Below are 12,974 nucleotides of genomic sequence, written 5' to 3'. Positions count from 1 at the left end.
TATGTATAAAAAAAAACTTGCTTAAATACGGTCACAAAATCATACAATAAATACATGAATAATGAAGAAAGCATCTATCAGCTTCAGAGGTGAATCAGTAATCATCCAATTAGAAGGGGTTAGCTAGTCCTAGAGACTGTCACAATCATGGGTGTGTATTTGTATCTACTCTCAGCTGCCCGCAATTGATACGGCTACTGATAGGCGTATTTATGTCTCTGTGTGGATCTGCATCTGTTCGCAGTTCTGCAACCACGTCCTTACTGTCTTTGGCCTACATTAGTATTTGTACATTTGCATTTCATTGAATTTATAGCTTATGAAATGAGTCGGGGCTACAAGAGACTCTGGGAGGCGTTCAGGGAGACAGATTTCCTGAGAGAGTCCCCTGCAGCCTGTCAGCGAGAGAGAGAGTAACGGGAGTCTAAGAGGCCTGGGAGGCAGGGAATTGAAGAGAGAGAGAGAACCTGAGAGAGTGGAGAAGATTTTACAGGGGAGAGTGGAAGCGTTTGCCAGATACCTGAGCAGAGAGACGTCATCTTGAACACAGATGCTGGAAACCAAGAGGGTTAAGTAGCCCATGTTTACCTTTATATTAATCTACTTTGAGTATTTTTGTTACTAGTCAGGTAGGGAACAGGAGGGGAGACCTGAAGAGTATTTGTACGACTCTTTTGCAGAACTGTGATCTAGTGATGAGGGTAAAGTTAAAATAAATCAGTCAATAATCACGTTAAACGAGCTGGAAACGAAGGACCACATATTGCATGAAAATTCTTATAGGCACAAATGGTCAGCTGCAAGTGCACGTATTCTATTGGCATAAAAGCGGAATATCCAGCAATTAGTCCCAGATGTATAGCATCCAAAAACACAGTTGTTAGTATCCCAATTCAAATATGGAACTCTAGCACTCCTCAGTGCAAACAGAAAGTCTCCTAGTCAACAGCCAAATGATTGGTGTACCTTACAGGGACTGACATCAAATTCAGATCTCCTTTTAGCAGGTCCTCCAGTAAGGCTACTGTGGGAATAAATAGCTGTTTAGCCGCTGGGACTAGGTTTCAAAGAACACAATCTCTGCAATTACCAACAAAAAAAGTGTATACACGAATAATAAAGAAAGAGGTGCATCCAAGCTCGTCTACATTTTTACCTGACGCATTTCTCCGCGCCTTAGGTAGGCGGTGTCATCAGAGGTGGAATTCCATTCATACAAGTGTGTCTTTTATATCCTGCAATTGGCTGGCTAAAGGTCACATGATTGCCGTATAGTACCTGGTCATGTGACTGGTTGAATAGTGATTTCTAGTGGTCAATTAACCGACGGTAGTCATAACATACACCTTAGTTTAATAGTGACAATAGGACTACAATATACCAATATGAATCATTTTTAAGGCAAATAACAGTGTTTTTCATCTAAAATACATCACTTTCTATATCAATAGATATGGAGCCCAGACCAGTTACAATTCAGGATTGCTTGATTGCAAAAAACAAAAAACAAGACAGGCGCTAAATGACTTAAAAAACAGTGTATGAACAGTAATATAGCAAGCTGCAGCTCACCTGTACGGGTACTGGAACCCGAATATGCAGATAACTAGAAAAGAGATAAAGAAGAAGGAGAGAGCTAAGCTTGTATGAATACAGATTTATTAAAGTTAATAAAACATATTAAAAATTATTAATAAATTAAAGAACCAAGAGGTTGATTACTACATGCAAAAATAACTATCATACAACCCGGGTTGTTATTCTGAGGGGTAGAAAAGTAGATTACTGTGCACAGTGATTACCCCAATAAATGGCTAATGCTGTCAGATTTCAATAATAAGGTGCCCCAATAATAATTCATCTATAACTATTATGTGGCTCGTTGGCAATTAGTAGCATACTGACAGAGTCCAACAATGCAGATTCAATCCACGTGTACCAATGCCGTAATTAGCAGTGAGTAGAATGGAATGTTCAATTTGCTCCTTCATAAGCACAGCTATTGTGCATCCATATATCTATCAACAAGAACCCAGATGAGTATCAGTACTATAAGCTACAGAACAAAGGGCTCCCGTTTACAGTGTCTATGAATATGACAGTAATAGACAGTAGGAGCCCAGCTTAGTGTGCATCAGCTGGACTGTCAGATGTACAACAGTAATGCGGACTCCAATCGTGGAGCTTACGTTTGTCACAGCTCTATGTGTACTTGATAATAAACCACGGGAGCAGATGAACAGAGTTCAATCATGGAGTATTGATCAATATAAAACCATTTTCAGTAGTGGATATAGTGTTCTTATCCTTCATGACGATCTAGAATCAATGGAATCAATGAAAATATTGGCAGATCCGATCGCCAGGGCTGCCATCAGGGGGGTACGGAGGGTACTGTTGTACCGGGCCCGGGCTCACCAGGGGGCCCGGTACAACAGTGCAACACAAACTTACCTGGGGGCCCGCTGTCTTGCAGTCCACTGGTCTCCGCTGGTCTCCTCTGCTCTCCGCTGATGTCTTCAGCCTGGCTGTCAGCGTGACAGCCAGGCACCAGAATGCGATCGCAGCGGTGGAGGAATCATTTCCCTGCGATCATGTGATCTGCCTGTGACAGCCAGGCAGCTGCCAATCATGATTGCAGGGGAATCATTGCTCCGCCCCTGCGATCATGTGATCCTCCCTTGTCGCTGATGGTGTGATGTGACCTGACGTCACACCACTGTTCCCGCCGCCGCAGAGAAAGAAGAAGAAGAAGCAGCAGAGGAAGATGAAGAAGAAGAAGCAGAAGAAGAAGAAGCAGCAGCAGCAGAAGGAGCAGCGGAGCAACAGCTGCAACACCTCTAACTGTAAGTATATTTTAAACATTTTAATTTTCAGGTTTTTCTGTCTGGGGGGGCGCTCATCGGGGGAGGGTGGCTCATCGGGGACGCCTGGCCCATACTTGGACCCATGATTTATGATGGCGGCCCTGCCGATCGCTAATGAATCAGGCCCGTAGTCATTAATGATAAAATACTAAAAAAAAAAGTTTGTTTAATTCATTCCCCTTGCCCCATAAAATACATTTATTTAGGATGTTACGAATGTCTATTGCACATACAATGCATACGCCACCATCATTACTAGTAATTGACACTTACACCCGACCTGCATCTGGTGCAATTGATACAACAGAGAGCGATGTATCATTAAGATACCCAGAGCTTGAATTGGATGTAGTTGCGTGTGCTTAAGCTTGGCACCCCCTTGCTGTACATTGACTACATGTATGCACTCATTTCCTTCCCCATTCTGCACCTGATATCATTGGCTGTAGTAAGGGTCTCTGCACTCGAAGATAAATTGGATTTTGCTTCGTTCACTGGCGTATGATGGTTCTGGGCATGCGCAGAGTTTTTATGCAAGATACAGCACATATCGGCATTTACGCTCCTTAAAGAGTCAGGCTCTATATGAGGTTTACAACCATGGAATGTATAGAGATTAACAATTTAGCAATATTTATTTGAATGACTGACAGTCAACGCATCAAAAACAACTTTATAGACTGCAGTGAGCAACGTAAAGGTGTGTATGGGAATTCACCAGACCACATGTAAAATAAGAGACATAAGCATGATTGCAGAAAAAAAATCTTGGTATTTTGGAACTACCAAATGGGAAAAAGTACATTATTTCAGCCACAATAGCTCATATTGTTAAATTTAATAGACCGTTGTATATTTTAACCATGGGTGAATTTCTGACATAAAATTCAACTGGGTTATTTAATAGAAAATGATGTATAAAAGCTTACTTTAAATGTCCCTTTGAGAATTTAGAAACTAGTGCTATGTTTTTAACCTTGCATGACCCCGCCCCCATATAATCACTCTTAAGACTAACAGAATGAAATGTGAGAGATATAGATGTTTAATAATCTACTAGTGTGATACAGCAAAAGATATCTACAGTGTGTAAAAATCTAAGATTCGGAAAGCAGACATTAAAAAATTGAGTGTAATACAAAATATATTGCAAACATATGCAAGTATTGGTCAATTAAGAGTATAGGCTTAATAAAAACTTACTTAGAATAATGGAATTAAACAGGATTCTTTTTAAAGTAAAACATTTGATGCAGTAGATTCAAAGAACATTAAAAGGGTAGGACTCACTGCACCCGATCACATGATGTAGTTCTGCTTATTTTCAATGAATAATAAAAGTCTGCTGATAGCAGACTTTGGCAGATCAACTTACAGTCACCTGCGTTGTCACTGCACCAATGTCATCCAGACCAGAGCATTAATTGTTCAGTCGACTGAATTATTATAATAGCGGCACATCTGGTGCCTTCACGTCACAGGCCTGATAGTCGTGGCGTAATTGGGAACTTATGGGCACCATGATGGGGAGGAGTCAGGAGACTGTCAAAAAATAAATGGCTGGAGCCAGTAACTGCAACATAACAATGGCATGTTGGGGTGGAGTTTTTGCAACAATTGACAATTGGGAGTAGTTCAGGCAAATGGCTGGGAATTACGGGTTTCTGTCCAACATTTGGTTGGCAATGGGGCAAATCTTTGCAAAATATTACATAGCTGGCAGTGGGAATAATTCTTTGCAACTTATCTCTGGCAATTGTAGATGCAGTTGGAGCACATGTCTTTATGGCAAACTGCTTTATCAAACACCTGTCATATTGCATGTCATTCAAACTGATCACAATCTGTCTTGCCATGTTATTATTACAATACGATAAAGTATATGGGTTTATTGTGATAAAATCTAACTTGTCACTGTACTTTTCGGGTTACCGGCTTGTGTCAATTAGCCGGACAAAATGTGTTCCACCGAGAAATAATTTCTTTAATGTATACACCATAAATTGCTGGAAATACATTATGTAAATTTAGAAAGACAGTGCGGAATACAATTCCACAGAACGGCGAAACATAAGTGATACTTAAAGATTGTACCTCCGGAACTTTGTCCTGTTCATCTGTGAAAACTGTATATACGTGAAATTACTTTGCGATTTTCTGGTACAGGTTATATGCTCAGACAACTCACTTGGCTTTGGACCCAATGCATCACAAAATATAAGTTGTCCACCTCCAAAAACAATGGTAAAAATAATTTTTTATGTCTATTATTCTCAAATTTGTTTTTTAGAATGTATTACTCATAGCACCACCCAATATCATTTGACTTCCCAGCTCAAAACAATTTATCTTTATTAGGCAATGTTCTTTCGAAAAGGAAATTATTCTTTCATAATGGTGAGCATTCCCAAGTCTATTAAAATATAAGTTGCAAATGTAACTCTTATGGGGTAAATTATGTTTTGGATATATATGTGCTGTGGGAATTCCGTTACCTTTAATACTGTTGGTCTATTAGTCATCCATAGCTATCTTTTCACATTTGACTGAGCATTGTGGTTGTACAAGGTGCATGAAATAGCAACACAAGGGACCAATGCTCAACATTATCCACAGGAATAACACAGCATTGGCAAGATTAACATCTAGTGGACAAAGCCGTCCATGAGTCACCGTAGATCAGATTTCATTGTCGTTTGCAAAATTTGTATCATTTGTAGAGCTGGCTGCCAATAGGAACAGATAGACAAATAGCAACGAGATTGTTTTTTCTTGGCATTTATTTGGTGATTAAGCAGAGATAATTAACCACTGACTTAATTCAGTGTTTGCTGTTTTATTTATCAATTGAGTCAACAAATTGAAAAATGGCCTATCATTTTGGGTTATTTTATGTAGACGCGAATATGATATTATAATTTTAGTCCAAAATCCATTTATCCTGAAATCCCCTCTTATAAAGTCATGATATTTATATTCTACAGCTTTGAATTATTAGAGTTTCAAAATACCATGGACTGACTGAGTCAATTGTGAGTACAAGACATGAATAACCACAATATTCAGCATATCCATACTCTCTGGGAATTATTTGCTTAATTATTTCCTAGGAACACATAGGGGTAGATTTATCAAACCTTTTAAGCAGGAAAAGTGGAGGTGTTGCTCATAGCAACCAATTAGATTCTAGCTATCATATATTTTGTACATTCTAGAACATGATATCTAGGATCTCATTGGTTGCTGTAGGCAACACATCCAGTTTTACTTTTTAAAAGATTTGATAAATCTACCCCTTAAAGTTTACACAGTGTTAAGGTAATTTCTGAGATCTAAATTGCCCAATGTTAGGTACAAAGTCAAGTTTGATTTCATCATGAGCATATTGCACTTCATCATCATCACCATTTATTTATATAGCGCCACTGATTCCGCAGCGCTGTACAGAGAACTCATTCACATCAGTCCCTGACCCATTGGAGCTTACAGTCTAAATTCCCTAACACACACACACAGACAGACAGAGTGAGACTAGGGGCAATTTTGATAGCAGCCAATTAACCTACCAGTATGTTTTTGGAGTGTGAGCGGAAACCGGAGCACCCGGAGGAAACCCACGCAAACATGGGGAGAACATACAAACTCCACACAGATAAGGCCATGGTCGGGAATTGAACTCATGACCCCAGCGCTGTGAGGCAGAAGTGCTAACCACTTAGCCACCGTGCTGGCCCAGTGGAGGATCACATTTTTAGGTGCACGCCGAGAAATGTGTATAAAAAGCTTCATCAAAGTAACATGTAGTAAACATTCCTGATGTCCCCCAGCTCTCATTTTATTTAATGAAAGGTATGGCTCTAAAGTGGGATGAGGCTGATGCCTCTGTGGAATTTTCAGGCTCCCTGCACATCAAGGCACAATTCTAGTCTACGGAGGCGTCTCCCGAGAGCGTTGTGAAGCTTTGCACCTTGATGTGCTCACAGCTGCAATATCAATGCCCTTTGCAGTGTGCATCAGTGTGCTTCAGAAATGAGGCCATGGGGAGGAAGCTACTTTGTTAGTTGAACCAAAATTCATAGTCAACCAGTCCATCATTTCACTTTTATATTTTTTTAAGTTAAACTGTTCAGTACTATAGTAAAACCGAATAGTATTCCAGTAATCCAGTAAAAACATACATAGTGGTCCCTACAAATGGTGGAAAGTGAAAGATCTCTTTTAGTTTCATTTTCTTCCTATGAATATGTATGAATATGGATGACCACTGGGAGAAAGTATTGTATCCCCTTGGAGAGGTCTTTATATCAAAAGGACTCAAGATCTACTATTAAGGCTCAAATAAGTTCTAACTCTGGTGAGTTTGATTCCACTAGGGTCACATTTTCACTTATTGGAACACAGATTGGAATGTCTTTATCGATGAACTGATTCGATGTTTCATCTCTATGTGTGTGTTATAGATGTATCTTTAGGTGTTGGAATGTTTTATTTTTTTTTTACATGTTTTTGTTGGATTTCTTCATGAAATGAGAAACAATTTGACACATCAAGTAATAAGAAATAAGAATTTATTGATATTTGAATATATCACCTTTGGATTAGGGTGTCCCCAGAAGCGCTTGTATCACTTTTATTATTTCCTCTTTGTTTCAAGCTTGATGCAGCTCTTTCTCAAAGGTCCATCTATAATTCCACCTGTGCATAGTATTTACATTGGTACAGGCCCATTTATATGGTACTCTAGGATCCTTAGTTGAATTCATATATTTTAGATTCATTGACAACTAGTGTTGTGGTCAGGATTATGAGATCATGTGGTACAGATTCTAAACCAGAGATGAGGGACCTGAAGTCATACCAATCAGGGGATTAAATATGTGTAATACCGTGCAAATCACTGGAATATTACTGCATGCACTTATTCAGAAAACTATATATCCCAGAGTGCCTCTGGGGAGGTTCATTGCAAATTGCATTGGCCATTTTGGGGTGGACAAACTGCAAACTACAGCCCCAGGCTGCACACTAGAGCCACAGACTGCACTAGAAGCATGCAGAGACAGTTAAACACCGCACAAAGGTACAAAAATCCAGTGAAAATGGACATTTTGGTGCCAGAATGTACTAGAAGGCTCCCAGAGACTCTTGGGGAAAAGGGGGAAGACACAAAAACAGACTGCTAGGGGCTTGTGGAAGGATGCAGGCTGCTGTGAGGTGTGCTGTGACTGCTGCCTTGGTTTGTGCAAGATCTAGCTGTAAGGAGCCATTGAATGCTGTTGTTGAACTGTTGTTCTGAGGGATGTTTGCAGCTAAAGTTCCAGATTTAAAAGCCAGCCCAGAAGGAAGTATCTTTGGAGTAAAGGAAAAATCCAGCTTGTCGATGCCCATCAAAAACCAGCAGGACTCATATGAAGACAGATACATTTATGGTTTATTTTGCTCTGCTATGTTCAAGTTATGAAAGTGAAACAAGTGAGATATCAAACTGTGTTTTTAAAACTTCTGACCAGGACTGTAAAATTGATATTGAGAAGTTATGGTGCTGTCTGAAGGAAGAGTTTACTTCAGCCAAATCTGTTGTATTTAAACTGCCAGCTGAGTGCTATGGACATAGAGATAAATAATTTGTCACAAAAGTTTGTTTATATTGCATCAGATGTTTGATCGTATTGTGAATCTGCCTAAAATGGTTGCTGAGGAGCAGAGCCGGATTAAGGGAATGGAGGCCCCTGGGCTAAGGGGGCCTCCATTCCCCCGTGAGGGCCCCCCCTGTGGTCCGAGCTGCCCGCGCCCCTCCCCCGACACTTACCTCCTTCTCCGGCGCGCTGTACTCTCTTTACTAAGGAGATCTCGTGAGAGTGAGACTCACGAGATCTCCTCAGTAAGGAGACTAAAGCACGCCGGGGAAGGACCGCAGTGAAAGTGCTCAGCAGCACTGATCGCGCCGGGGCGCCCCCGCCACCGACCGATCAATACTGCTGCTGAGCACTTTTAAGGGCCCCCTGGATACCATAGGCCCCTGGGCTGTAGCCCAGTTAGCCCTATGGTTAATCCGGCCCTGCTGAGGAGGGAATTGCAAGTTGTTTATTTCATTAGATGGATTACTAAGTGAATATTTTGTTTCTTACACTGGAAATCATGTGCAGAATAACTGAGCTCAGGTGTGCTCAATGATGCTCATATGCACCAAGTTAATAAGCTTCATGTGTCCAGCTGAAACTTTGCGTTAACCTGCCGATTACAATTTACCCCCGGGGGTCTTCATTCTATTGTAAAGTGACCCTAGTCTACAGTCATTTCTTCTAAAATGTTTAACCTGATCAAGTTGGATTAATCCTTGTTGCATCTCTACTGATTTTTGTGTAATAAGTGTAATCTGTATAATTGCACTAAAGGTCTACTGTGATTGATTTGCCTAGATAAGCTGCTGCAGCAGCATTTAGTGCAATTATCTAATTAACCCAATAGCAACCGGTTGTCTTTCAAAAGTATTTATCCAGTGAAACCTATTTAACCGAAGCACTAGTGCCTAACTTCAAAGTGAGATATATTTATTCAGTGACCTATGTTTTTGTAGTGATTTATGGTTGCATATTGATGATGTTGTTAAAAGAAGATTCCTAAGATGTTGTTTATTTTGTGACATGTTGACTAAGATTGCATATTGAAGGTCTTGTGGTATTGCATCCCTACACTACAGCTACTTATCTGCCGCTGTGTATATGCAGTTTTAGCCCTGTGTCCCTTGTTTTATTCCAACCCTACTGGGGCAATCTTTGCCTCTCTACCATATCACCGGGCCTGTAGAATGCTATCTTACACTACTTCTGGGGTGCCCCGTTACATATGTTTAATGATTGTCACATATACTAGCATTGGTACTGTGTTGTGTACTGATGATACTTATAATGAATATATCATTAGCTGTAGGTTTTGCAATGTGTATAGACTCCTTCCATTAAGGGAAGAAGAATTTGCAGTATGCAAAGCTGGAAATCTCTTAGCATGGCTTAAAACATGTGCGACATAACAGATTTATAGAGAAAGACTTTTTTTTGCAAAAAGTAAGTAAAGAGCTCATCTGCTGCAGAACCAAAATGTTTGTACTCATACGAATCAATCTCCAAATGTTTCCCACAATAAACACAAAAACATCAACAAAGCAGTATACAGGAATAGGACAAAGCATGAAAACCCTCTTAACCCAGGGCACATGTAATAACATTCTAACGCAACAGCTTATATTTCAAGACTACTGTTTAAGTTTGATTTAGTTCGCTCTCTTCCTTTGTTTACTGTAGCCTTTTAGTCTCCATCCAGAGATGCACTCAGTCATGTGTTTTTCTATGCTGCGAGGTATTACTGGAGAAATAATTTATTAGGGGTAAAAATATTTACTTGCAATTAAATATGTAAAAATCCCTTTTTGGCCTCTGTGTTTTTATTAAGCTGTGGTCACCACGAATTAACAAGAAGAAAAAACACATACACACACACACACACACACACACACAAAAACGTAGGAGGTTTCTGGATGAACTGCTGGCCTTTTTGTTAGCTTAAACAAAGGTCTTAACTGTAATTTAAAACTTCAAGACAGGATTACTATCAGGGAAGGTGCTCGGAAGAGGAAAAAGAGAGCTAGCCGAAATTAATTTTTGCACTGTTGTATAAGTTGGTTGATGTACTGTTCTTTTAAACTCTGTGAGAAAGTATTAAGCCAACACTGATCTATGGATATTATTCTACAGGGACTGACTCATGCTCTGGAGGAACTCTTTAAAGAATATTATCTCTGAAGTGTTGCGTGAGGCTTTGCAGCTTAGTCCCTGCAAATCATCTAATGGGATATTAAAGCAACGTGATGCTTTTGCGTTTAAGCAAAACAAATGGAAATGACAATAAAAAGAAAAATACTTGGTGACCTTCTGAAATTTTAAGTGCTGTATTTAAGAGTGTACACAGAAGTGAGCAAGTAGCAGTCTAACATTGTCATCATTGACGGTCTGTGAATTATGTTAACTCTTCTCTGGCCATTTGGCTAAAAGTTTTAAGTAAACAACTTTAGCTATACCCTTATGTGCTCTGTAATGTCATCTCCCACATATCGGAAGAGGTGGCAAGTCAAGCAAGCAGACAATTCATCTACCTGTCGCAAACTTGCCTGCGTGTATAGAATACTTGCTACTTTCCCGGAATGTCCGGGAGACTCCCTAATTCTGGGTAGGTCTTCTGGACTCCCGGGAGAGCAGGCAATTCTCCCGCATCCAGCCCACATATGGAATCTTGTCGTTTTGGCCACATCCCCATTACAAAATGCCATTTTTGTCACGGGGAGTGGGGCCAAAATGACGCGTTTTCCTGCAACCCTCCCTCCCACCACGCCCCTCCCAAAACTCAATGTTGGCAAGTATGGTATAGATTGCATGACTCAAAAAAGGTCGACCTGAGTACTGGATGCTTTCAACACCAGCAATATGAGGCAATCCCTAATTAATTGAAGTAAAGGTATTTACTTTTGATATGTGTTTAAGATATGTTCAAATGAAATATACCTGTCCTGCAGGGAAGAAGCTAAATGGATTATAGTATAAATATGAGAGACAGGACAATAGACATCAACTAGAGTATAGGAAAGAAATGTTTATGTAGCAGAAAATATAGTTTGGATCTGTGCTTGCATACGTTATTGTGTCTTTTAAATAACATAGGGTAGAATGGTTTAAATCCAGAAATCTATTGAGTTATTATCCAATCTATTGGCAAAAAATGGTGTTAAAATGTTAAAAACAAAGCAATGTGTCCTGAAACTGCATAGTAGAAGAGTTATGCTCACAAACCTAGAGCAGATAAAGTGCCAAGGAACCAACATTGCAGTCAGCAATTAAATTAAGGCAAAAGGTAAAGTGGTAAAGTATAGGTGGTACATATTATGAAATGTAAGAAAATTGATGAAATAGAGTAGGTGAAGAAAATGGAAAACATCTGAAATGAACGCATGACGTCCTAAGAAGGTTGTAGTGTAGAGTGATAAGCAGACGTCATCAGCTGAATCTTGGTGTGAGTCCATGGACAATGTTACATTGTAGGATTTTGCACTTAATGGAACCACTGCTGCCTCTGTAATAAAATAATAAAAGGATCTCATTCATATAACAAAGGGCAAATAGCAGATGAAGAAAATCAAATGTCAGACAATAGAAACAATTTTTATTACCTTATATAGAAATATAAAGAAAAGCAATAATCTAGGGCCTTAATTTATGCAAAATACCATTTAGCAAATTTGTCATTTAGTCAACCATCCTTCTGCCTCTTTAGCTAGACATTATCATCAGGGCTCTTTTTTATAAAAGTGGAGTTTTTGTGCAAGATAGGGCTCTTTTTTAATTCATTCAATACATCTAAAGAATTAGTGATCCTGTAGGCTTCCCATTCTTTGGGTATGGGTAACTCCAGTGGATCCAAAACTTTCTCAGTTCGAGGCACCCTTAGGCTCTCCATAATTTTTTCAAGGCACCCTTAAGCAAAAATAATTAGCACATAGTCCCCCGCCTCGCTTATCACCTGCCCCGGCCGAGGCACCCCTGTGAGATCGCAGCGACACCCCAGGGAGATGCGGCACACAGTTTGGGAACCACTGGGTAACCCTAGCTATCAATAAGGTATTTATGCCATCACAGGATGGTATTAACAGATGCCGAGCCACTGCATCTCTCAGTGTAGGCAGTCTGAAACTACTGTATAGCTTAACTCCTCTTTTTGCTATAAGACGACTTATCCAAAAGTGGGCAATCCCAATAACTATGCAGCTAATACAGAATCCAAGTAAGTTTTGAGATGGTTAAAAAAAACTTTAATCAGAGATATATTTTTTGCACTTATCGGACCTGATTCATTATCGGATGTAAGTCCCTTTGTGTGCCGTTTCATGCATAAAACCACCATTCCGACACCGAGGAATCCTCCTCTTTAAAATCCGAATCTGTGAAAAACGATTTAAATATAAGCAGACTTACCTCCATACCGACGCTGTAGATCTCCGCAAGTTATTCTGACTAGTCAGGTGTCTGTCAGTAGACTTTCACGTCATTGCGACCTCTATCA

The 12,974-nt window shown here is 39.8% G+C and overlaps 1 long non-coding RNA gene across 4 annotated transcripts in view; it reads right to left on the bottom strand.

The window, feature by feature from the left end:
* Positions 1-2,602, bottom strand: part of LOC142143511 (uncharacterized) — a 44,748-nt gene extending 42,146 nt beyond the window's left edge. For all 4 annotated transcript variants that reach the window (XR_012689540.1, XR_012689543.1, XR_012689542.1 and 1 more), the window contains exons 1-3: positions 2,455-2,602; positions 1,573-1,606; positions 967-1,024 (exon numbers count right to left, since the gene is read on the bottom strand). This is a non-coding gene — a long non-coding RNA (uncharacterized LOC142143511). The remainder of the gene's footprint in view (positions 1-966; positions 1,025-1,572; positions 1,607-2,454) is intronic.
* Between the last annotated feature and the right edge of the window lie 10,372 nt (positions 2,603-12,974).

This window comes from Mixophyes fleayi, chromosome 3 (assembly GCF_038048845.1).
Source record: "Mixophyes fleayi isolate aMixFle1 chromosome 3, aMixFle1.hap1, whole genome shotgun sequence".
NCBI classification, from domain to species: domain Eukaryota; kingdom Metazoa; phylum Chordata; class Amphibia; order Anura; family Limnodynastidae; genus Mixophyes; species Mixophyes fleayi.
Note: the sequence above shows the minus strand (reverse complement) of the source record. Positions and strands in the feature narration are given on the sequence as shown.